The sequence below is a fragment of the Lissotriton vulgaris genome, unplaced genomic scaffold, assembly GCF_964263255.1.
Source record: "Lissotriton vulgaris unplaced genomic scaffold, aLisVul1.2 SCAFFOLD_3063, whole genome shotgun sequence".
NCBI classification, from domain to species: Eukaryota; Metazoa; Chordata; class Amphibia; order Caudata; family Salamandridae; genus Lissotriton; species Lissotriton vulgaris.
This window is the reverse complement of record NW_028241632.1, coordinates 25,533-53,158: the sequence shown is the minus strand read 5'-3', so window position 1 is coordinate 53,158 and position 27,626 is coordinate 25,533. Positions and strand designations below refer to the sequence as shown.

The following is a 27,626-nucleotide window of genomic DNA, read 5'->3' as shown; positions in this document are numbered from 1 at the left end:
CCACCATCATTGTGCATGGCGGAGACCCTGGGTGTGCACCAGGGCACCCAAGTAAAAATAATGAGAGCCCTGGGGGATGGGGTTGAGGGCCCATAATAGGCTCAGAGAGAGACTTAGAAGTCAAAATCCCCTTTGAAATAGAAACGGTCTAGGGGACTAGGGTCCCCAAGATCAAAATAGGCTCGGGGGCTGTAAAAAAAAGAAGACGGCCCCTGGGGATGAGGTCTCGGGAGCATGTAAAGGACTTTTTAAGTATATTTCAGTTCTGGGTGTTGGAGTCCTCAGGCGCATCTAGGCTCAGGGTGTGTAACTCGCTCCTCTCCCTTTATTTCTCAGGCTCGAGAGATGGGGTCCCCGGTCCCGTATAAGGCTTGGGTGAGGAGCGCTGTGTGAGGCATTGAATTAGCTGCCTTTTGGGGGGCTGGTCGCAGTGCCTTGTGTGGCTAACCCCCTGCTGTACACAGCCAAAGGCAATGCACAGCATGGAGTTGACTGCATGCAGGGGTTGCACGCAGAGCCTGGACACAGGCCAGGCTTTGTGTCCAATCACGACACTTCACACGAATGGATGCTGTGTGCAGCTTGGCTTTGGCTACATGCAGGGAATTGGTGGCAAAAACCCTAAAAATCGACAAAAAAAGGGGAATGTAACGTTATATTTAGGTGAAATTTTCCAAAACACTAACATTTTAAACACTAAAAAGCACATAAATTCATCAGTTACAGTTACCTCAAGTAACTATAACTTGTGCTGTAAGAGAAAGTCTTATTTCCCCAGGAGTGATAGAAGGTATACATGTTAGGGTCTATACGGAGGAGTCTACGACACTGTGTCTTGGTCAACTGCATGCAGAATGGTATTGGGCTGATGTTCAAAGGCGATCACAGTGCTTCATCATGTTTGGAAATGGTCTGTTTAAGTCAGCTGAGAAGGTGGCCGTCAAGTGTGATCACATGCAGGTTCAAGCATTGATTTGGGTAAACAGAGGATCAACTGAGACAGGTGATTTGTTTAATAGTACAGTTGCATGCATGGTAGTCGGAAGCCTCCACAAATGGTATGTGCCCAAAATATTCCAGATTAAAGTCTGGATTTCGTTGGCCCCTATAGTAATCTTTTTATTTCTGCCTCAATTCTATGTAGTGTGTCTCATGCCAATAAAAGCATGGTAAAAACATAGTTGTACCATGGTGCAAATGACATTTATCTAATTGTACTCTGCCACAGAGCGCTGGGTTTAATTCTGACCACCTTGTAACTTCAGAAGAGGTAGTGGCTATCAGGGGATTTGAGTTGCCATTAGTCATGATTTCTAAGCCTCTATTGAGCTGTATCACTAAATAAGGCGTTGTGTAGAACAAAGTTCTAGTGGAGGCCAAAAAGTTACTCTGGTAGCCAGGGCTACCAGTAAATTAGGGGTAGTATTAATCTGAATAGATAGCTCCAGTTGGACTTGGAAGACAAATATTTTTAAGGACACAAGGTGATGTGGAATGATAACACATTTTTATTCAGCATAATTGGAATATCGAATACTTGGTAATAGTTCTAGTGCTCACATAGGAAGTGACAGTGCGTGAAGTGGGGAAGTGCTGGTGACATTTAAAAACATTACATCGCATTGAAAAAACAAGAAAAACAATATTCAAAACTCCTAAATAAATTAAATGCAGGAATGGAGTTTTGGTTGGAGAGGTTGACGGCGTTTCGATCTCATAAGTGTGAGATCTTCATCAAGACGAGAGAATGTGAGCAATAGAATCGAAGGGAAGGAGAAAAGTAATTCAAAACCTTGGTCCTAGGAGCAATTAACATACGGAAGTTGTGCACGAGTGGATGGCTTCATTGATTGGCCAGTGTCTTAGATGTGGTACTCTTCATACATCAGTCGTACACAGTTAGATAGCTCTATTGTTTGGCCTGTATTTAAGGTGTGGCCAGGTGCTGATGAATAGCAATTTCATTACATGGATTTACACGTCAGGTTGAGCAGGGGGTTGGGGTACTGCAAAGCATGCTAGGGATTAGCCAGAGGTGTGCATCTGAGTCAGGATGGGATAGACCCATGAGGGAGTGCTAAGCAGGGGGAGGAAGTATAGGTGCTGTGCTTACTGGTCGGAGGAATGAAGCGAGGCTCTGTGGGTCCAGGGAATGGGCATGGCAGAAGTCTGTGTGTGGGGGCGTCTAACTTTGCCGAAGAATCTGGGATGGTAGACTTGCAAGGTTATGAACACGGAACTGACCAAGAGCATTGGAATTACAGAATCAACCACTGAGTCCATTACTGAAGGAGCCACAAGGTTTACGAGGACCTGCGGTAGCTAGGGTGGTGTGAGTTGCTGCCAGACCTAGACGTCTGGCGAAGGCAGAGTCACTGTCTAGTGGTGGCAGTCTAAAAAGAGAAGGAGCAACATTACTAAGGGTTTGGAGGCTATCCGGGGATGGCTGCGTGTAAATTAGCAGGAAACTTACTTAGGAGACCGCAAGGGGCCATCCAGGAAGTGCTAATTACCCAAAGGAGGTGTTAATCACCCGGGATGGCAAGCTCTTGACTGGCGTGCGTCTTATTCTGAATCTAAGGAAATGAACTGAAGGAATATAAATCAATATAGTATAATGTTGGCCTAATGTATCCAATATATTAAAATATTCTATTAGTAAAGCCCCTTGTAAATACGCTCGAACCATGTATACATTCGAATCAGGCTTAGACTGAACAAACGCCATTTTGGTTTCTCCTCTCGTGACTCTTTCATTGGTTAGGAAAACACGTGACCTGACACTGTACACCGAGAGCCAGAGAGGCTGCCTTGGGCTATGAACAGACCATTGATTCTAACTTAGGAAACTGAAGGTCACATCTGTCTTTCTGTTAGGATGAGCGCATTCTTGCAGGCGCCGTGCCTGTACTCCCATGTCCCAGGACGAAAGGGAGTACAAAAAAGTGGTCCGAGTTTGAGCCGTTACTAAACAGTTATCCTTGTGAAGCTGTATTCAAACCATACAGGTGTTCACCACATACATGTGTCATCATTCATTACCCTAATTGATAAAGTGAACCATAAAGCTTTTTAGGATTCAAAGTCTAATTGCATTTATTTTTCAATCATATAGATCGCAATTACTTTTTTTGCATGAAAAATAACTTTTGACAATCAAAGTTATAAACATAGGGCCCGATTCACAGAACTAACTTAAGACAAAATCCTAAACTTACTACTTTTGGTATTCACAAAAGTTAGGATTTTGTCTTAAGTTTGACTTAAGACAGACTTAAATGAGTATTTTCTCTTAAGTCTGGCTTAAGACAAACTTAAGACAAAATCCTAACTTCTGTGAATACCAAAAGTAGTAAGTTTAGGATTTTGTCTTAAGTTAGTTCTGTGAATCGGGCCCATAATTTTTAAATCATTATTTGAGTAGTGCTTTCAATGAAAAAGAAGGTTAGGAAGTGTATAGGCGTGGTAGGGTACGTGAGGGACTGGGTAAATGTGGTGTGACATTGATACCATCACAGTAAAATCAGTAGACCTTTACATTCTAGCTTGTACACATGTTCCCTAGTTTCATCACACATAGGTTAGACTAATCCAATTCGTTAGGTCCTATGGTGTGACAGGTTGGTGTAGTCTACGTTTCGACCTCGCTTGCAGTTAAGGATTAATCGTGCCTCGTGTTGGGGTCTTCCTCAGGACAAAGTGAAGTAGGAGCACCTAAAACAATAAATCTAGCATTAGATGCCTGTGGTGGACGATAATCAAAGTATGAGCAGTGAGTAGGGAATACCTACAATTATAAACGGTCTGCGTCTCAACCTTCTACTTGAGGGCCATCATGGGCTCCTTAGGACTCTAATAGAAGGAACAGTTTTGATTAAAATCAGTGACACGCGGGCCGCGTGTCAAACACTGGGAAAGATTAAAGTAGGGAGACTTACTGGGGCGGTGCTCTTGCATTCAAGCATACAGTTTCCTTCCTCATACGGGTAGTGGTACAGGTTGGTATCCGTGGATTACCTTCAAATTAAATCCACACATTACACCGTTCTGGGGAATGAGATATATACATAGTCAGGGCCGGAGTGATCCCTCCCAGCATAGGATAATACTATTCTAGCCGGACAACAAAGCTTCCTTAATTGTGAAATCTGCTTGCTATCGTAGTTCACACATATTACCAAAAGGGGCTGCTGTGGCCTTGGCGGGGTATTAGTCAGCTCAGGTAGCCAGTTTTGACAATGGGGCTCAGATGGCCGTTATGTGAGAAGTCTAATAGGTTTTGGGATCGAAAGATTCTCTGAGTCTAAAACTGTTAAAAACGTGACGGGCAGAAAGCTCCCGAAGTGCCTCCTACCTGGTCCGTGCCGTCATTACTGCTGAAGTCAGGGCGAGGCACTGCCGGATCATTTCTTATGTACTAGCATCTCGTGGTGCAGCCGCTGGATTCTGGTATAAGGGGCTCAGCCCGTGGGAGCCAATCACCTGCCTCTCTCCCCATAGCCATGTCATGTACTGATGCGCAGTTAAGGGAGCGTCTCTAAAGAGCTTAACTGAGGCAAAGCTGGCCAATATGGGATGCGGGACACTGCCGTTGAGGTTTGTGTGTAGTGTATCACCTCATTCTACTGTGTGACCTCCTTCTGCCATCTTGGCGTTCTTATGCCACTCGCCTAAAGTTAACAATAGTGCCATATGTCAATGTTCTGTACGAGGCAAGCAATTAATCATAGAGATACAACAGTAAATACCACGTTATTGTCAAAAGTGACATTACTACGCCGTGGCAACCGCCATCGCCTCTCGCATAATGTTGACAGTAATGCATTATGTCAATGTCAAGCAAACACTCAAAGAAATACACCAGTAAAAACATGTTATCGTCAATTGTGACATTGCTACACAGTGGCAACATCTCAATAAATAACATTTTTCAGTGCATGTGTGAATACATAGTCTCCACGTATGGTCATATGCATTAAACAGTCACATCCTATTGTTGCATATTTGGAATGCGAATGTGAAGATAAACAGACAGTGAGGATATAGCATTGCGCATAATATGCAGATAGGGTAACATTCCCAGTGTTGTTGATCGGGCCTTGTGTTTGGCTGATTTGAGTGTGAGCTATAGTAACTGGCCCTGTGGTACTTGAGCATCTGTGAGGTGCATTGAGTATGGTGTGTTTCCAAACCCTCCCGATGGTGTGATTATTCGGGATCAAGTCTTGCCATTTGGGCAAAGTTAGCGTCTAGTTCATTCAGTCCCTTTGCTATTGTATTGCAGGTATGCATCCATTTGCACTCCCTTATGTTCAAGATGGAGTTCAAGTTACCTCCTCTCGGTCCCAGTGTGATCTTTTCGAGGATCACCCATCTCATTGATTCTGGGGTGTGGTTCTTTACCGTGTAATGTTCGACTAGCGGTGCCCCTGCCGTTTGCCATCGGATCCTGCTGCAGTGTTGAAAAATCCGGTTCTTTATTTTTTGTCTAGTTTGTCCAATGTACATGAGCTCACACAGGCAGAGAATGGCGCAAATGACTTCACTGGAGTTACAGTTTGTGAAAGACTTGAGGTCAACAGTAAGGTTATTATGAGTCACTTTCTTTGTTTCCCAGCATGTGGGGCATGCTTTGCACATGGTGCATTTGAAATGTCCTACCACCTCCGGTAGGTTCCAGAGTCTTTGGATAGTAGGCGCCGGTCGGGTATCTAGCAGGGAGCGGACCACATGGCCCTAATGTTTTTTGCTTTCTTGAAAGCGTGCATAGGTGGTTCTGGGGTGTCTATTACATCAGCGACCAATCCCCAATACTTTTTGACGATTTTTTTGATTTCATTGCTTTTGGTGCAATGTGTCGTCACGCATATCATCCGGTCTTGAGAAGTGGTACGTTCTTTAGGCATGAGCAGGGTCGTTCTGTCCTGGTACCATGCCCTTTTTCTGGATCTTGTGAAAATGCTCCTGGGATATCCCCTTTCTATCAGGCGAGAGATTAGTTCTTCAGATTCTTTAAAGAAATCCTCCTTCAAGGAGCAATTTCTCCGGATACGGAGAAATTGTCCGAATGGGAGATGGTCCCAGAGTCCTCTGGTGTGGTGGCTCGTGTATCTCAGAAGGGTATTCCGTTCTGCTTGTTTCCTATAAAGTGTGGTATATAATTTGCCGTCCCTTTCCCTTATGCTGATGTCCAAGAAGTCTATGGACTCCTTATCCGTGTGCATCGTGAACTTAATGTCTTCAGACTGTATGTTCAGCCACTGGGTGAAGGCAAACAGATCTTGTTCATCTCCTGTCCATATCGTGAAGACGTCATCGACATACCTATGCCATATAGAGATCTGGTTACATTATGGGTTGTGTCTTGATAAGATGCATTGCTGTTCATATTCGGCCATGTATAGAATCGCCAGATCCGGGGCGAAGGCAGCGCCCATGGCAACTCCTTTGCTTTGGATATAGAAGTTATTCTAAAACACAAAGAAATTCTTGGTCATGGCAATTTCCAAAAGATCAATTATGAATTCTGTAGGTACCCCTGTTGGTTGTTCTCTCCTTTGTAATGCTCTTCTCATGCATTCCAAGGCTGGTCTCTGTGGGATGCTGGTATAAAGAGAGACGATGTCCATCATCACCAAGAGTTGGCTGTTTTTGTTGAAGGGCATCTGGCCCACTAAGTTGATCACTTGCATCGTATCCCTGAGGTAAGTGGATGTTGCTTCAGAGAGTGGTTTAAGAAATACGTCTACATATTTGCATAATGGCTCTAGAAGAGATCCACATCCTGATATGATGGGACGTCCGGGTGGCTTCACCAGGTTTTTGTGAACCTTGGGTAGTACATAAATAGTTGGTACCCTGGGTTGCTCTACATTGAGATAGTCAAATTCCTTCTTCGTGAGGAAGCCCATTTCTCTTCCTTTCTTGGTAATGGCTAGGATCTCCAATCTAACCTCCTTTGTTGGGTTGATCGCTACGGGTCTGTAGCTCACACCATCCCTCAGTTGGGAATAGATTTCCGCTTTGTAGTCTTCGACATTCAACATCACTATGGCTCCACCCTTGTCCGCTGGTTTTATTACCACGGATACCTTGGGTGATATTGTGTTTCACAAAAGGTCTAGTTTCACAAGTTTTTAAAGCTTCCCTGAGTACCACACTCTCATAGGTCAGTATCTTATGGGAAACTGATGCCATAGTGGGCATGAAGGTTGATGGAGGTCGTAGTTCCGTAAAAGCCACCATAGCTGTCGAAGGTCAGTTTTGGAAGAAGTTCTTCAATCGTATTTTTCTGAAGACTCTAGTGAGTTCAGCCTTGTTGTTAAATCTGTTGGATTGGGATGTGGGTACGAATGATAGCCCTTTACTAAGTACACTTGTTTCTTCGAAGGTAAGTTCATGATTGGATAAGTTGATGATTGGGTTGGCTCTGGCGGCCGTCTGCGGAATGCCTCCGGTTACCATCTGTAGGTTTTCCTCCTGGTGCTCCTCTCCCCGTGGTCTTCTTGCTGGAATCTCATCTGTTTGGTGTTCTGGCCCTGTTGTCTCCCTCCGTCCCAGTTCTGTTGATTCTGTCCCCTGGTAGGGCAGTTGTTCCAGGAGCCCCCTCTGCCTCTCAGTGGTCTCCATTGTGTGTCCCCTAAAAAAGGCGACTGTTGTCCGCTCATTCGATCTTGAGGTGGCTGATACCATTGGTCCTGGTATTGGTAGTTTCCACTCGGACCTGCCTGCTCGTTGTCACTTTCACCGCTGTATGAAGAATCTGAGAAGTTGGTAAATCTCCGTGATCTTCCGTAGCCGCCTCTCCCTCTGTGGAAGAAACGCCCCTGGGTATCCTGCCTGTAGTAGTCTGCTTGTAAATAGGGATAGGTCTTCTTCTTGTCGTAGTATTGGATGTCTTTCACTAGTTTATCTAATTTTTTCACCTGCGTCTCCACATCAACGTCCTTAAAGGTTTTTTTCAGTCTATCAAGTGTTTCTCTGGCGCTCGCAAAAGCAGAGTGGATGGCTATTTCCTGTTTAAGATCTTCAATTTCTTTAGTTAACAGCTCTACTTGTTCCTTAGCCGTCTCCACCCCCAGCACCATCCAGTGGCGCGAGCAATTATTTGCTACGAAACTGAATCCTTCTTTGAACTTGGGACTGTCGACGAAAATGGCAGGTTCGTTATGGACTTGTAGTCCTGTCGGTATGATATTGGATCTCAGGTATCCTGTAAGGAGATGTCCGTGTAGCTTTGTTCTTACCAGCTTTTTTTCCAGACATTCTAGTTTGTTTATTTTTTCATTCAGAGAATAGTCTACAATAGAGCTATTGGATGTGAGGAAAGGCTATGGACAGACCATTGATTCTAACTTAGGAAACTGAAGGTCACATCTGTCTTTCTGTTAGGATGAGCGCATTCTTGCAGGCGCCGTGCCTGTACTCCCATGTCCCAGAACGAAAGGGAGGCACCTTCACTGACCTACACCCGGAATAGTCAGAGCTGAGTTTCGAAGCAATCAATTGTGCCTTATATGGGTTTTCCTGTTGGCCTCACGAGAAGTGGTACTTTTCCATGTAAGGGGTTTCTGTAATGTATGCTGAAAGTATATATGCACTGTCTTAAATGTGATCCAGCAGTCTCCTCTGTGCACCTTTGAGGAAGAGGGCGAGCGGCTGACTCCCCTATATAGGGCGCTTTTCCAAAATTAACGATTGAACCTTCCCCATTGCCGATTGACTTCTTTTTGGTAATAAGGTATATGGGCTAGTGGTAAGTATAGTTCTATGATAAATAATTTTGGTACTTCAGTTGGCGACTCCGCCGGGACTCCGTGATAGGGCGTCCCCTGCTGCGAGCAGGAGAAGAGGGACAGGGTCAGATTCTGGTCAAGGGGGTGGTTTGTAAAAGGATCCTAATTAAGAAACTTGTTTATGGTAGAAAAAGAAATTCCACTCTAGAGCCCAGTGACCTTCCCAGCTGTTAAATAACCCTTCGCCAGAGTCCTTCGGGCTTAACCTGGAACAAGTCGACCGTGTTGGTCTGTAAAGGAGCCGGCAGTGGAGAACAGGCAATCAGACCTGAGTGCACCAGGTGAGTGAATTGTATTGTATGTATTCAGATGTCTTTGGAACAAGCACTTTGAAGAAGTGGCTTAAGTATTGTATGTATACAGAAGTCTTTGGAATAAGCACTTTTGAAGAAGTGGCTGATGGAAACAGTTAACTGTATATGGAATATGGTGGTTGGTGAACCACAGGGAATCTGGGGGTCTAACGTGGCAGTGGAGTGACTGGACGAGTAAGATGCCCCACAGACTTGTTTAGTGATTATTTGAAACAACATCGGACGCCTTAGTGTAGCATGGGGGGTGCTCACTCGACCAGATCCTCTTCAGAAAAGCCCTAGGAGCAACTGGGTAAGCTTGGGGTCTGGAGCTACGTGCCCAGATGCCCGGCCCAACTAGCACAGGACTACGGGATGGTCTGTAAGAGGGTCCGTGGTTCGCCTGTCTGATGATCTCAGGGCAGTCTCCGGATTGTCTCTTTTGTGAATTTAGTTGGTCTGGTATCCAGGGTGATCGGTTCCCCGAACAGGAGTCGACGGGCTCTGTTCGAATTGGAAGACATGTCATTTGGAATTTTGGAAATAGTGGCCTTGTATTAAAAATAGGAACTGAACAGCGCTTATCGATTGAAAACGTATGAAATATACGTATGAGAAATGTGTGAGACCGTATGATTGAAGAACGAATAGGTATGAAATGAGTAGAATATCTATGTAAGATCGTTGTAACAATATAAGTTATTAAGGTTCATAAAACATGTCGTGTTTCAGTAAACTATGTTTTGGATGTTGCTGTCGCCGGAGTAGACGTCTGGAAGAAAGACAGCCTGCACCTCCGGAAGGCAGTCTCAGTTTCGATATGTATGTAAAACATGGTATCTCTCCCATTTTGTTTAATACATTATGGAATAAGTATACCAAAGATAATTCGGTACTACATTGGCCTTTTAAAGGGTCTTTTGATGAGGAAAAAATTATTAGCAAAACAATTTGTTTATGAAAAAATGCCTTCAAAGCATGTTCGACTCTTTGAACTTATGGTTAAAGGAGGCGAAACAACGACGAATAAGGGAAGGGAAGGGAAATCAGACTATTACTCAATAGGCAGTGGAATATGAAAAAGGAAAAGTAGAACAAAGTATCGAACAGAAAGATAGGCAAATTCAGCGACAGACAGACAAGAGTTATGTGACACGAACTGAGACAGAAGATGATATTGAGGAATTATTAGAAGCCCGTCCACCAACACCGTATGCCCCCCATGGTCTATACCCGGTAGTTCCGGTAGCCAGAACGGGAATAACCGGGACTCCACCTCCCGTAGCGGTGCCTTCGGTTGCTACAGCACCAGTAACCGTGCACCCTCCAGCTCCGTTATTTCCCCCTCCTACCCTTCGTCCAGCTAGCTCAGAATTACTTACTTTATTACCTGGGTCAGTTGCTGTTTCCCCTTCCGCCTCGTCCCAAGTCCTTTTGACACCCCCAGCCATGGGACCAACGGTCTCCCTTAACCCCTTCCACGCTGATGACGAGCTGGGCTCGTCATGGCGTAGCCTCCTCGCACGCTGATGACGAGCCCAGCTCGTCACGTAACATGCGTTTTGAAAAATCTCAGCGTGCGAGCGGAATTCCGCTAGCGCGCATGAGGTTAAGGGAATGACTGTTGCTTCTATAGATGATACATAGGCCACAACGTCCCAGGGGGGGTTTAGAAGGTAGATGAATTTTTACTTGATCAGCCTTGGGAGCTGAGGAAAAACAGAGGATCGCAATTCAAGCATCCCAATGGATGCGGAATTCGATCTATACTATACTATACTTAGATCTGTGTCTCTCACCTGAGGCGGAAGCCGGGGTCCCTACTCTGCTATTCTGAATACTTAAAAAAAAATTGCACTCATCGTTTTAAAAATTGTGGCTTCCACTTGGAAATGTGATTTTAAAATCTTTGTATGCTTTTATGTATCTGCGTTGGTGAGCACGACGTACCTTGGACCCTGACCCCAGGCGCAGCCGATTAGGTGCTGAAGCCGTAGGAGAAAGGGCTGCAGCAGACATATTGGGAGGAGGAAATCGGTTGCGGTCCAGCTGCTGGACGCCTCCCGCCCTCCCGTGGTATTTAAACTCTGCTAGAGCGCAGCACTCGGACTCAGATCTGTGTCTCTCCCCTGAGGCGGAAGCCGGGGGTTCTACTCTGCTATTCTGAATACTTTAAAAAAAAATTGCACTCATCATTTTAAAAATTGTGGCTTCCACTTTTAAAATCTTTGTATGCTTTTATGTATCACCGTAGGAGAAAGGGCTGCAGCAGACATATTGGGAGGAGGAAATCGGTTGCGGTCCAGCTGCTGGACGCCTCCCGCCCTCCTCCATATAGAATATAAGGGTTATGTCATCCCGTCCGCACAGCGGGCGGGCGCAGCGTGCGGGTGCAGCGTGCGCGCCGGCAGCGCGCTGGCAGCGAGCCGGAGGCATGCCAGAGGCAAGCCCGTCTGTGCCCGTCCATGGCCGGACGGGGCTAGGGGCACAAACCCCTGCCCAAACTCCATCAGAATCCCCTAGATTGATCAAAACACTCTAGAGAACAGCTAGAAAGCCTCTGTCCACATATTGTGAGAGCATTCAGGCATACACTGAAAGCTGAAACGATGCCCCAGAGCTGTAAGAGCTGCTCTTACAACCCCAGGAACAGAAAGGAACTTGAGCAGAAGATGGAGTCTCTGACTATGTTTCAGGTCAATTGTCGATTGCTTATGAAACATAAATTTGAAATATTCGACCTTTTAATAGACCAACAACCAGAAATACTCTTCCTAACCGAGACGTGGCTAGATGAGTCCACCCCGGATATTCTGGAGGCTCTACCCCAAAAATATGGCATACTGAAATTGAACCGAGACAAACAGAGGGGAGGGGGTATTGCAATGATTCATAAACTTGAATTGACATGCACCCTGGAAACAGTTACGATTAAGGATAGTGAAGCCGCTTTCTTTGTGATCAAATATAGGCCCAATATAACCATTAATGGCTATCTAATCTACCGCCCGCCTGGAGGGCCTACAAATTGTATAGGCTGTCTGGTATTTGCCCAATCAGCACTGCGCTATAATAAGCTTCTGATTTTAGGGGACCTAAACCTCCATCTTGAAGATGAAAATAATAGGGATGGCCGAGGATTACTTGCATCCTTAGAAATGTTCAATCTTAAATTACAATCCAAGATACCTACCCATAAGGCAGGACACCTTCTTGATCCGATCTTTGCTAACTGGGAGGGAGTGGTGGTCCAACCTCCAATTCAGGTACAATGGTCGGATCACTCCTTGATCAAGTTTACTATCCCAGGAGGGCCTAAACAACCCCCACGAACCAAGTCATCAGCATCTAAGTGTAGACAATGGGGGAAACTCAAACAAGCTGATTTAGAGCTTGCCCTTAAAGCAAGCAGCCCCCCATTGAAAGAAAGTGTAGAAGAAGCCTGGATGGACTACGAGAATTGGCTAATAAGAGCGCTGGACGTAGTTGCACCATGGACAACTAAGGCGCCAGCAAGGTGCTCTAAATCGGCACCATGGTTTGATGCTGACTTAAAAGCTACTAAATCAAAATGCAAAAAGTTAGAGCGCATCTGGCGCAGTAAATATGAAGGAGCAGCCAAAATCGAATATAAAAATAGTATAAAAATTATTATAAGTTGATCAGAATAGCCAAAAGAAAATTTCTAAATAAGAGAATTGAATTGGCCGATAATTCTGCCAAGGAACTCTTTGTTATCTACAAGGAACTTACCTCATCTGAGAGAACTATAGTCCCAGATACGTACTCTACAGCAACTTGCGAAGCAATTGCTGACTTTTTTGTACAAAAAGTCGAGAATATATACAAAACCTTTCCAGAGGTAACGGATGGTTCACTTATAGACCACGCCACTATTGTTGAGCTCACAAACACTTGTCGTCTCAATCATTTCATAGTGCCAGACAACATTGAGTTGCTGAGAATTGTCCGAAGTATTCAATCGGGCTCTCCTAAAGACGTAGCTCGTCCCAAGACTTTCAGGAATCAGGCTGAACTTCTTGTAAATCACATAAGCCATATGGCTAAATTATCCTTTCAGACGAGCCACGTACCACAAGACTGGAAAACAGCGCAGGTTATCCCTATCAGGAAAAAGGCCAATCTCAGTGTAACCCAACTAGATAACTATCGCCCTATATCGCTTCTGCCCTTTTGTGCCAAGGTGGTGGAAAAGATAGTTAATGCTCAGCTGATAAAACACATAGAAGAGGGTCATCATTTCCACCCCTCACAGTCAGGGTTCAGAGCGTACCATTCTACTGAATCAGCTCTTCTTTTTTCCACCGAGCTATTAAGAAGTAGAGTAGATGAGGGGATGACAGCTGCGCTTCTTCTATTAGATCTGAGCGCAGCATTCAATACTGTCTCGCACCCCCTACTGCTTTCTTGTCTTAGGGAGGCTGGAATTGAGGGCTTGGCTCACGAATGGATTCGCGCGTTTTTGACAAATAGGCAATTCCAAGTCCATTGCCCACCTTTTAAATCGGAAGTATGATCACTCAGGCATGGGGAGCCGCAGGGCTCAATTTTGAGCCCTACGCTATTCAATCTTTATATGGCACCCCTGGCCAAGATAGTTGAGGCATATGGGGTCGAGATAGTGTCATAGGCGGATGACACTCAGCTGGTAGTGACACTCTCTCGGCCTCCTGAGGAAGCCTCGGCTAGCTTTAAGCCTTTACGACGCAACTTTTACAACGCAAACCATTACAACGCTTTGCGCTGGGGGGCGCTCTAGGATAGGGAATAGGTTTAATTTACTATCCAACACCTTCCCTACTATCCACGGGGACTGGAGTTGAAATAGTAAATTAAACTATTCACTATCCAGCGCCCCAAAGCACTATGTGTTGTAAAGGCATGCATTGTAAAAACCGCGTTGTAAAGGCATGCGTGGTAAAAGTATGCATTGTAATGTCATACATCCAGCTGGATGGATGAATACCAACTGATAACGCCTCAATGCAAATAAAAAGGAGCTTCTCATATTAGGGAAAACTCCATCCATCTGGTCATCGGCATGGTGGCCATCAGAACTCGGCGCCAACCCTAAGCCCTCAGAGCAGGTGAAAAATGTAGGGGTCAGATTAGACTCGACTCTGTCCTTCGAACACCACACTAGAGGTATTGCAGATAAATGCTACGGCATTCTTAAGACCCTGCGTAAGACCTTAGAGTCTCTTCCTGCAACTAGTAGGAAAACTTTAATCCACACCCTCGTTACTCCCCATCTAGATTACAGCAATTCACTGTACATGGGCCTGAGTAAAAAAGGTCTTCATCGTCTGCAATGGGTTCAGAACGCAGCTGCCAGAATGGCACTTAACCTGTCTAGAAAGTCCTCAGGGAAACGTGCCTTAGCCACTCTCCACTGGCTGCCCATACGGGAGCGCGTTATATTTAAAACAATGTGCATGACTCATCGCATTGCCCAAGGGAAAGGACCAATATATCTTCAAAAATTACTGACCAAGTATCAACCCAAACGCCATTTAAGATCTCTGGGCTGTATGTTTTATCAAGTGCCCAGAATTCACCGGGTGCGTATGGGCGGTCGGTCCTTCAAATACCTGGCCAGTAAACAATGGAACTCCCTACCCATTGAACTCCGGATGGAGCCATCGGAGAGGAGCTTCCGCCAAGAATTAAAAACCTACCTGTTCCCTAAGCTATGAGTCTCCGTTTTCTCTGTTTCTCTGTCTCCCAACTTCCATATTTTTCTCCATTCTTGGGAGTGGCCCAGTTCTCTGTCTATACAGCGCGGGGACACACTGTTTCTAGTGTAACCAGGCGCAATGTTAGATGCTTTTATTATTATTATTATTAGAAGACATTTGGAGTGTTATGAGTCAATTTGAACCAGTAGCGCAACAATGGGCACTAGAACATATGGCGATTAGATTAATTTCCCTATGGGAACAATGTTTTGACGAAGGACTGGCTCCCCAGGTACTATTTGATATAAGGGATCGAGTTTTTAAGTTCGAATTACAAATCGAAGAAGTATTCCGGAATGTTTGAAACATTGATACATTACCGGGAACGAATGTACAATAAACGTCCAGACTGGGGGACACAAAACATCCTATGAGGGAAGTGCACCCCCCTTTTCACCCTGAAATTCCTGAGTTGAGGATGTTGGTGGAGCAGTAATTAGGAATCGTGTGGAGTCGCGATTTCAAGAACAATGGGTTTATACCCCTTGGAAACGAAGCAAGATCCTACATTGAAAGCCCAACTTCCTGACCCTCGTAAAAATCCCACAGCCTACTATAAAGAATTACCTGAAGCTGCAAATTCTGCCGTTATGGCCTTAGCTGATATTGAGCTATTTTTCGGACTTTTAATTCCAGTTGACATATGGAGACAGATACATTACACAGATCATGCTCCAGAACTTAGAGGGACCTGGGCTCAGTTTAGAGTTTGGGATAAGGATCTAAAGCCAGGTGATAAACCAAAAGATGAGATTTTAGCCATACCAGCCTGTATTATAACTTACATGCAAACTCTTATTCCCCCACGCAAAGTGGATTGGGATAAATTAACGGCTTGTAAACAGAAAAAGGATGAGAGTGTGTCAGATTTCTTTAAACATTTTGAGAAAGTATTTATAGACTTTAGTTGACAAGATTTGTCCACCGAAGGGGGCGTACGATTGTTTGTGAATAGGTTTACTATTAATTTATTGCCTGAAATAATGACATGATTACAGGCTGCTGAAAGTACCTGGACTACTTCGGCCCCTTCAGTTATTCTTAGCATGGCCCAGTATTATGAACACAGGGAAAATGAGAGTAAGGACAAGTCTGATAAAAGGGTCAAAGAGTTAAAAACTCGAGTACTATTACAACAGGTTAGTAGAGGACAAAATGCTGGAAGGGGAGGAAGAGGTTCATTTCCAAGAAGGGCAATGATGGGGCGAGGAGGAGGATCGGGTCCAGCTCCTAATATAGGAATAAATCAGTGTTCCAATTGTAGACAAGTAGGACATTGGCGATTTCAGTGTCCAATATTATATGGACGAGGCACTTTCAACAGATAATCCTAATAATATGAGGAACGGGGACACGTATGATGGTGAATCAGGAAGAAATTATTTTGATGATCCTCAGGGAAGGCAACATTACCATGAGGATTATCGGGAGGATGATTATGATGGAAATGGCTACGCATGAGACAGCCATGGACATAGCAGGGGCCACATATCAGTACCAGTCAACCATCAGGGGCCTTATGTAAAGGGGCTATTGATGGGGACATCTGAGAAGTTTTTGGTGGATACTGGAGCATTGAATAGTTCTGTTGCTCATTCATTGGTCCCGGGGGCTGCTCTGTCTAGGCAAAATAACGTATCAGTGGGTTTCTCAGGAATCCCAGCAGTAAGCCCCATTTTTAAGCCACTTCCATTTACTATTGGCCCGATTACTGTGGACTCTCCATTTTTGCTCACTTCCAGTTGTGGCGAGAATGTTTTAGGATTGAATATATCGAAATAATTGCATGCACGCATTTACTGTTCTCCTGATGGTGTTTATTAACCAATGCAACCTCCAACTAAATGCACGTCTTAATGTTTTCTTAAAGATGAACATCTTCCATCTGAATTTTCTAAAATTCCCCAGAACCTTTGGTCAACAGGAGACACGGATGTGGTATTGTTAAAAATACCCCCTGTATCAATTACCTTGAAACCAAATGCACATCTGCCACGTATCCCACAATATCAAATTTCGCCGGAAGGCGAGCAGGCCTTATTACAGATTATTCGTGACTTAATTAAGAGAGGAGTAGTGGAAGAAACAGTTGCCAATGCTTGTAACAGCCCCATTTTACCGATTTTGAAGAAAGCCCCATTGGATGGTGACCCAGATTACAAAAATACATATCGTTTTGTGATTGACCTAAGAGAGGTTAATAAGATAGTGGTTCCCCAATATCCTGTGGTTCCGGATATCAGTGTAATTCTCACTATGATTCCCCCTACTGCTAAATATTTTTCTGTTATAGATCTAAAGAATGCTTTCTTTAGCATTCCAATCCACCCTGACAGCCAACATATTTTTGGATTCTCGTTATCTGGCCATAGCTTTAGATTTTATCGTGCTCCTCAAGGCTAAACAGAAAGTCCTCGTATAAACAGCCAAGCTTTAAAAGCAGTGTTAGATGAACTAGTCGTACCACCTGGTAATGTTCTCATCCAGTAAGTGGATGATATATTGGTGGCATCGGACACACCAGAAGGTTGTAAGGAGGCCACTGTCAAATTATTGTCTCACCTAGCAGCTAACGGAAATAAAGTATCCCTATCCAAATTTCTGTATTGTCGACAGGAAGTGACCTATCTTAGTCATTTACTGTTGAAAGTGGGGAGGAGACTAACTACTGAACGAATAACTGTTAACACTAACATGTCTGTGCCTCGTACTCAACGTGATGTTCGCACTTTTCATGGCATAACCTCTTACTGTCGCCAATGGATTCCTAACTTTTCACTTTTTGCTAAACCCTTGTTGCATTTGACAACCAAAGATGTGCATGAACCCTTGCCCTGGACGGATGAATGTCAGGATGCTTTTGATTCTTTAAAATCTGCTCTTTGCTCTGCACCCGTCTTGGGTACTTCGGATTACCGAAAGCCTTTTGTACTTTTCGTGCATGAGGTAGAGAGTTGCTCACTTTCAGTGTTACACAAGGCTTTGGCGAAAAACATCGACCTTGTGCATATTTTTCGGCAGCATTGGATAATGTTGCCAGAGCCCTTGCTAGCTGTCTAAGGGCTACCGCTGCTGTGGCGGTGGCCATTCGACAGTCGGAGGGGATTGTTCTGAATACTGATCTCACAGTGATGGTACCGCACACTGTGGATATATTACTGAATCGAACAAAAACTCAGCACCTTACGAGTGCACGATTGACTGGTTATGAATTGACTTTGTTTGCACCTCACATTACTATTAAACGATGTGCCACTTTGAATGCAGCCATGTTACTACCCCTCCCTTCGAATGACCAAAAGGACGATGTCCATGATTGTATATTTCGAACTGAAGAAGAAACAAAGGGACGAGTAGACCTCACCGACATCCCCTTATCTGAATCCCAAGGGGAGTTGTATGTGGATGGCTCATGTTTTAAATTACCAGATCGCACGACCACAGCTGCATATGCTATAACCACCCTCAGAACTGTAGTGGAGACTGCTCGGTTTTCCCATCACTCAGCACAAGCAGCTGAACTAATAGCATTATTAAGAGCATGTGAACTAAGCGAAGGCCTAAAAGTAAATATTTTCACAGACAGCCAGTACAGTACGCCTTTGGCGTGGCCCATAGTTACGGGTGGCTGTGGCGGGAACGAGGATTTCTTACCTCTCATGGTCAGAGAATACAACATGTACCCTTGATCGAAAGATTGTTGAATGCATTAACCTTGCCAGAAAAGGTGGTCATTATCAAGTGTAGCGCCCACAAAAAAATGATTGATGCCACAGGAAAGGGAAATGCCTTTGCCGATAAAGTAGCAAAAGAGACAGCTCAAACTAAAATGTCCGCTATGTTCCCCAGTGTATCAGCAAGGTGGGTGGCGGAGACAACAGTGTTTGATAATACAATTGAAAGTGTTAAAGAACTGCAGAAAGAAGCGACCCCTGATGAAATGATGAAATGGGAGCAGGAAACAGGGAAGTTAGATAAAAACAATTGTTGGATTTATTTGACTGAAAAACAGAGATGGCTCTTGCCCAATGCACTGGTATATGCAGTAGTTGTGATGGCACATGGTCCCGCTCACATTGGGACAAAAGGCATTTGTGCACTATTAGACCCTGTATGGAACAATCCGAATATTTCAAAAACTGCTGCTCATGTGGTTAAATATTTTATGGTTTGTTTACAGTATAATCCTGGTGGGAGGGAAACAGTGCTTAGTGGGAATGTTGCGCCTCCTACTTTACGCTTTGAAGTGATACAAATCGATTATATTCAGCTAGAAAGAGTAAACAACCTTAAGTATGTGCTAGTGGTGGTCTGTGCTTTTAGTAAATGGTTGAAGCATACCCTCCCAAAGATAACACCGCTATGGCCACTGCAAAAGCCCTAATAAAATAATTCCTGCCCCGATTTGGGTTGCCTCGAGTCATTTGGACAGATAACGGGGTACACTTCAATGCAGACCTTGTCAAATATATTTGCAAAGGCTTACAGATAAAACAAAAATGTCATGCAGCATGACATCCGCAATCTGCAGGACTGGTTGAGAAATATAATGGTACACTGAAGTTAAAGATGGCGAAAATTCAAGAAAGCACAGGCTTGAGCTGGCCTGATGCTTTACGCCTAGCTTTAATGTCATTAAGTGTAACCCCTCATTCACGAGCCGGATTGTCACCTTATGAGGTCGTTTTTGGTCGGCCAGCTAATGTATGGGGTGTCCCAAGACCTAGATCTTTTCGCGATATTGATTACCCAATGATGACAGATTACCTGTACGCTTTGACTAAAGATTTATGTTCCATTCATCAACAGATGTCAGCTGTACTGCAGCCACTGCCGGAGGGTCCCGGACACCGTTTGGAGCCAGGACAGGGGGTCCTTGTCCGAAATTACCAGCGAAAATCAAGTTTGGAACCAAGGTGGAGCCGCCCCCTACCAAATTCTCTTGTCTACACGAACAGCAGTAAAAGTGGATGGGAAGAAACATTGGATCCATGTTTCTCATCTAAAGAAATTGCCTTTTCCACTTCCTTTTGACCAGCAGAACCGAGATGGAGTTCTGACGCAGGAAGGAGAGCGGAGGTTGACTTTTGTGCCTTTCTCGGATGCCCTTGAAATCGGGCAAGAGGAAGGATCATTGATACCACAAGGAGACAAATCAGCCCCAGCCCCAGAAACCCTTGATAAGGCTGATTCCTCAGAGTCCCCTGAAGGTTGTGTTGCACCAAATGTCCCTGCTGCTGTGTTGTTTCAAGGCCAGGAACAACCTGGCCATCTTCGATACATCTTACGGCCCCGAAAACAACGCGGTACCCCAGTTTTGGATTCCAGGAGATAGGGAAAGACTTGAGCTGTAATGGTGAAATTAGCTCTTTACTGGGGTACTGAGCAAGACATTGGACTGAACCCGTAGAGAGCCTGGAACTGTTACATTTCTCTGTTCAGAAAGAAATACTGTGTTAAGGGCCTAAGTTGCAACGGTAAAGTCAAAATTTTGAGTTGTTCTCTTGATGAATGATAGGAGCCTGCCTGTGAGGCTCTAGACGGACACAGGAAGAAGAAACTCTCTGGCAGTTGGCTTGCACCTTTTTCCCAAGTTTAGTTTGGAATTTTAGTTAGAATGTACCCCTTTGCCCGGTTCGCTCTTGAAGATGAACGACCTCTTGCACCCCAACCTTTTCTTGAAAATGTCCCTATGTTTTCTGGTTGGGCTATCAGAGTGAAGGTAGCCTTTGTGATATTTATTGCAGTAATCATGATAACATTAATGAGTGTGTTTATGTATTTGGAATTTCAATATCCTATGCATAAGGTGTTAGGTACTACAACAGTTCCGCCTGAGCATCACTTCTATACTTTGCCTCCTCATAAGGAAAGACATTGAGAAACTTATACTAAAAATGTATTAATTGAAATGCTGCATCAAGCTCATAATACTACTAATAAGACAAACTGTTGGGTATGTGGTCTTTTACCATCTGTAATGCATTGTCACGATTTATTCATTTCTCTGCCATTATCGCGTTTAGCAAGTTGTGAGGCCTGGTTTTAGTTATTATCTCTCATGTATTTACATTATGTAGCTGACCCCAAAAGATATACTGAGAAGGATTACAAAGCTATTTTAAAGTATATAGAACGACATCAAGGATTTGACGCTATGGGAAACCAGGGAGAAGGGTCTTTAGATCCAGATGCTTGTATGAAAATGTATACCAGTTATGAGAATGCCACCTGTTAGATTTTGAACATTTTAATTCTACGCAATATTTTCAGTATTTTCAAGGTCGAAATGTTACTGATGATATGGCAATGACAGTTCCCATTTTAAATAGTACTGCTTCATTCTGTATTGGAGGTAAAGGTCACGTAAGGATTGGAAATAGTAGATGTAATTACACTTATTTTTTACACACAGATAGCTCCCCGCCTTTAATAACTCCGCTAATGTGTATTTCGTATTTGGTGAAAACGCCTACACTTGGCTTCCCCGAGGATGGTCCATACAGTGTTAACTGTCTTTCCTTTACCCTCCGATATATATAGCCCTATCTAACTATCATAAGAATCACCAGCTGACTAAACGAAATTTAGATTCCATACGAATTAGTAGAAGTATTGATTCTGACAGCACAGATCAGATTGAAACTACTTTACAACAGTTTGTGGATGTAGCGAAAGGATTTTTTTCCCATGTGGGGTCCTATTTTTACCAGTAGAGATGTTAGACACCTATCCAGAGTAGTAGAAAATGTAGTTCAAGCCACTGCTGGAATTCTGACTAACCTGATGGTAGAACTTCAAGCTACAAGGCTAGTTTTGCTTCAGAATCGGATGGTGCTTGACGTCATCCTAGCTGATCGAGGAGGAGCATGCCGTGTGATCGGCAGCTCCTGCTGCATGCATATACCTGATTCCACTCCAACTATACATTTGGCGATTCAGAAATTGCATTGATTAGCAGCGGAAGTTTATACTGATACTGGTACCTGGTCCTTAACAGGGTGGTTTCAGAACCTCTTGTCTACCTGGGGTTGGAAGGTATTTATGATCCTTGCAGGAGTAATTGGGGTGATATTTATCTGTTGCCTATGCCTGCTTTCTGGGCCAGCTTGTTGCTTCTATTGTTGCTCCAGGCTCACTTCCTCATTGGCAGTTTCCCGCCAGGAGAAAGTTAAGAAACAATTAGTGCAAAAGGAAGTTGCAGGTTTAATACAAATAGATGAAGGTGTATGTTTGGATTAAAAGCTTGTTATTTTCCTATATATATATATATATATATAATATGGTCTGAGGGCTTTATGTTAATTACACTCGACATAGAGTCGCTATACACCAGCATCGACCATGGTCAGGGTCTTGAGGCCATCAAGTATTATTTGTCTAAGCGTCCCATTGAATACTATGCACACAGCAAAGTTATTCTTACACTTATTGAGTGGTGCTTACACAATAATTTCTTTCTTTTCAATGACACTTTGTACAAGCAATTGAGAGGAGTCGCCATGGGGGCCTGTTTCTCTCCCAGCTACGCATGTTTACATGTAGGCTGGTGGGAGGAACAGGTCCTTAGGCGTCTCCACAACGACTTATTTGTTAGACATGTTATCAAATATTATCGTTATATTGATGATGTGTTCCTGATATGGCAGGGAACCCAAGAAGAGGCGTTATCATTCATTGCCACCATCAATAACAACAATATGAATTTAATTTTCACTTCTATGATCAGTTCAGTGCAGATTGATTTCCTTGATGTTAGGCTCCAAGTGAAAAATGGTATACTTAATACTACACTATTTCGAAAGCCCACAGCTGGGAACATTACATTACATGCTGCTAGTTCCCACCCTCAACATTTGATAGCCAGTATACCATATGGGGAGATCTTAAGATTAAAACGCATTTGCAGTGATCATGAAGATTTTTTAGCATGTCAAGACAATATGTGTGCTCGCCTTAAAAATCGCGGATACAGCAACAAAGTGATTGCCAATGCCATTAAAAAAGCTAGTGAACGTCCAAGGAATTCTCTGTTCCCTCAGCCTCAATGTGAGAAAGCACCAGCTAATCAGGTTTCTGATAACCCCAGATTTATTACCACCTTTTCTAGGCAAGAAAGGAAAATTAGAAGTATCATAACTAAACATTGGCCAATTGTTTTGACCGATGTTATACTACAAGAAAGATTGCCCATCACACCTTCTATTACCTTTAGGAAGGGTAAATCTATGGGTACTGAACTTGACATTAATTCTCCAGAAACTAAAAAACCAACATTGTGGCTACACACTGGCAATGGCTTTAGGCGGTGCACTTCCTGTCGTGCTTGCAAATTTGGTTGTAACAAAACTACCTATCAAATACCCTTTCAGACATCCCCAGTCCCAATAAAAGGCAGTTACAACTGTAAAACTGAATGTGCTGTTTATGTTTTGACGTGCACTTGCGGGCTTAACTACATTGGTAGTACCAAGCAGCCAGTGCATGTCAGAATATTGCAGCACATAAGGGCAATATTGCATAACGACCCTGCCTATCCTGTAGCCAGGCACTTTGCTCAATGTCATAATAAGGACATCAACTGTCTGTCATACTATGTTGTCAGCGCCATTCCTAAATCTAAGAGGGGTGGCAATAGAGAGCGTCAACTGCGACAACTTGAAACTAAATTTATATTAGAGTTTGACAGCAAGTGGCCTCAGGGTTTGAATAACACAGAGGATATGCACACTTATCTTTAGGGTCATAATATCATTTATATTTGCCTGTCTCAAAGAATTTAAAACAGTTGTTCTTCCATTTCAAACCAATTTAATGATATCCTTATTCAACAGCAGTGCTACTGAACAAGTCAGCAACCTTTTCTGCCTTATCTTGATTACTATTTTGCAATGTGCTCATTTTTAGCAATTAAGCTACTTTTGTATAATTTTATCAATTTTAATGTTTTACCCGGACGGAGTATCTTATTATTGATGAATTGTTATACATGCTTGCTATGAATTCGTATATTGTATTTTATAATATTAATCAAGGTTTTATTATATTTATTGCACTGCACTTCTTTATGCTCATTTGCACATCACTGTCTTTTTTGCACTGTCTGATTAGTCCTTTCAATAGGAATTGTCTGCACTACGCACTTTAATCGAGTACTTGGTTGCTTGGATTTATCCGGATATTTTCACAATATACAAGATGGGCGCAAATTTATCATGTTACATTGTAACATTGATACAAACTTGGATTTATCCAGTTAGAAATGTTTAGTATTTAAATAACTTGACTTTGCAAAAGAACGCTATAATTTATAAAATTAATGTATGTGCAACACATGAACATGTATTGATATTTTATAAATTATTTTAATAGCGACTGAAGCAAGTATTGATGTCAGGTATAGAAGAAGTACTAGGCAGTATATGAGAACAGTCTTTTTTCAATGCCTTTTAATCTTGTGAATCTCACTGAAATGCAACTCAGGTGTGCACTTTCACTAATTGTTTATAAAGAAAAAAATGGCGCAGTTTAGCTGAATGTGATCAAGGGCTGCACAGCCCGAAACGCGTCGTCGTGAGAGGTGACAAATAAAATACTTCTTGCCTGAAACATTTGCTGCTGAGGCCTGAGTTTCCTTCTTCGCCTGGCGTTTGCTTGGAAGTGGTGGGAATCGTCTCGAATATATATATATATATATATATATATATATATATATATATATACAGGCAAAGCACAAAGACTGAAATCTGGAGCCCCAGACTCAGAAAACGACACGAGTCCCAAAATCAAGGCAAGTTCTTATTTATTTAGGCAAAGGCAGCATACAAGACGAAATATATATATATTGGCTACATCATGCCCAAAGGACGGTCTGAAGGAATATAAATCAATGTATTATAATGTTGGCGTAATATATCCGATATATTAAAATATTCTATTAGTAAAGCCCCTTGTAAATACGCTCGAACCATGTATACATTCGAATCAGGCTTAGACTGAACAAACGCCATTTTGGTTTCCCCTCTCGTGACTATTTCATTGGTTAGGAAAACATGTGACCTGACACTGTACACAGAGAGCCAGAGAGGCTGCCTTGGGCTATGGACAGACCAATGATTCTAACTTAGGAAACTGAAGGTCACATCTGTCTTTCTGTTAGGATGAGCGCATTCTTGCAGGCGCCGTGCCTGTACTCCCATGTCCCAGAACGAAAGGGAGGCACCTTCACTGACCTACCCCCGGAATGGTTAGAGCTGAGTTTCGAAGCAATCAATTGTGCCTTATATGGATTTTTCTGTTGACCTCACGAGAAGTGGTACTTTTCCATGTAAGGGGTTTCTGTAATGTATGCTGAAAGTATATATGCACTGTCTTAAATGTGATCCAGCAGTCTCCTCTGCGCACCTTTGAGGGAAAGGGCAAGAGGTTGACTCCCTTATATAGGGCGTTTTTGCAAAATAAACGATTGAACCTTCTCCATTGCCGATTGACTTATTTTCGGTGATAAGGTATATGGGCAATTGGTAAGTATAGCTCTATGATAAATAATTTTGGTAGTGGTTCCTAGGAAGTGACTGCACCACATTTTGCCCAGCTAGCAACAAGATAACAAAGATAATCAAAAAACACTGGCCCCTCATAACGTCCCTCAACATCTCCAACGCGGCATCACTGTTCACTTTTAAATCTATTCAGATTAATACTACCCCTAATTTACTGGTAGCCCTGGCTACCAGAGTGCCTTTTTGGCCTCCACTAGACCTCAAATCTCCTGATAGCCGCTACCTCTTCTGAAATTACAAGGTGGTCAGAATTAAACCCAGCGCTCTGGTTCAGATGCTCCGTCCATCACCAAGCGCTTTTGTACCGCTTTGTTTGGCATAAGTTGGTAGGGTATGCTCAGACGTTAGTCCCTTGCTCACTTTGCCACTGGATTCAAAGCAAGCCTGGTTGAATACGGCTGGATTGCCAGAAACCGGACCTAGGAAGCTTGTTTCCAGTCCAGGGAACGATTCAGAAAAGGGGGTGGTGATGAACAGAGTGTCTGAATTGAGCAGACCACTCTTACCCAGTCCAAAGATCAGGGCTTGATCCATCACCGTTATTTATCTCACTGCCCCATCCCAGCTCAGAACCTGGCTATATGCAAATCAGTCTGTCCCTGGCCCAGTGCATCATGGGAACAGGGCAGACTAAACTACCAAGCCAATTCTTCACCAGAAAGGAGACAAGCTACCGGGGACCCCTTGTTGTAAATATTCCAGTCCAGGGAAGGCTTGGCTTGGCAGTTCGGGCTGAACTGCTCCCATGAGGCACAGGGTCAGACTGATTTGCATATGGCCATGTCTGAACTGGGGTAGCAGAGTGGGGTAAAGAACGGTGATGGATTAAACCCAGATCTGTTGACTGGGTGTGAGTGTTTGATTGTTTCAGATGCTCCGTCCATCACCAACCCCCTTTATACCGGTCAATCTGCAATAGTTTAGGTGAAAATGCATTAGATAAGGATGAAGGGGTGAGATTAAGGGGGTGGTGTACATTTCTGCAGGCACAATATTTACTCCTTAAACGCAGAGATTTGGACTATACCATTTCCCACTGAAAGGCGATATTTCTCTTCATGTGTTCCCATTCCTGTCGTGTCATGCAGTTTGGTACTTACTTTCCCTCCATGTTAAAGAACAGTAGATGTTTCAGCACCCCGGCTAATGTGCTGCATAGCTAAATACATATAAGGTGCCAAAGGCGAGACCGATTGCATTGCAAATGCTTGTTAACTAAGACATTTGATTTCTGAACAGATACCAAAGGCCAGAACTGCACTCTGAAAAGTGCGCTAGCTCAAGGGCAGTTCTCCATCTGCCACTTTTACGGGCAGATCAATATGTTGGTCACTGTCAGATTCCGAAGGGTGTGGTCAAGGTAGTGATGTTTAAAAACAATTGCTGCTATTTCATTTAAAAAAAATTGCCATTACCTCATTCCATTAAAGCTAGGGGGTGGTGAAAATGTGTCATTTTAAAAATTGGGTTGTGGTTGTAAAAGGTTTGGGGAGCACTGGTTTAAAGAACTAACATTATTCGAGCAGGTCATCATCAGCTTCCTATGAACATCTTCAAAGCAGTCATAAAATGAACCGCCGTTAAAAGTGGAAGGTTGGCACAGGTTGCACTCAGAAAAGATCACAGGTAAGATGGGGATATTAAAGACACTTTTCATTAATGAGCAGCTTATGTTAAGCTACATTTTGCCTTGGGTCACTTATCCAATTACATCACACGAACTTCCATTTGTGAGTATGTTTTAAAGCATCCTTCTTTCAGTAATCCAATTATTAGTTAAACTCATAATTGAACATTTAAAGAAAAGTGTAGTACAGGCATGTGTCAGAAGGTGTGGCATCATTGCGCTTCTCTAGAACGTGCTTTCTCAAGGAACACTGGCATTGGTTGAAAGTCTGAGCTAGTCTAATGGCTACAGGTACTATTACGGTAGGTACTAAGACTGAGAAAACATGTAAGCAGATCTTTTCTTGGGTCTGGCATTCCCTGAAGATACTAGAACTAAAGTTCATTTAGCTTCAGCTGGCTTTTAAATAATGTATAATTGTAGAATACATACGATCTCACAAGGGACCATCGAGCGTCTGTTCAAAAACCATTCTTGAATGACAGAATAAACTTCTTGGTCAAATGTATAGGAGGCAGATGTATCGAGGGATTTTTTAGTCGCAAACGCTGCGATTCGCAAAAAAGCAGCGTTTGCAACTAATAATTCTC

At 43.4% G+C, this 27,626-nt stretch overlaps 1 protein-coding gene across 1 annotated transcript in view; it reads right to left on the bottom strand.

The window, feature by feature from the left end:
* The window catches only part of LOC147670600 (ATP-dependent translocase ABCB1-like), a 254,105-nt gene that overhangs the window by 205,649 nt on the left and 20,830 nt on the right, over positions 1-27,626 (bottom strand). The gene's annotated exons all lie outside the window — the stretch shown is intronic.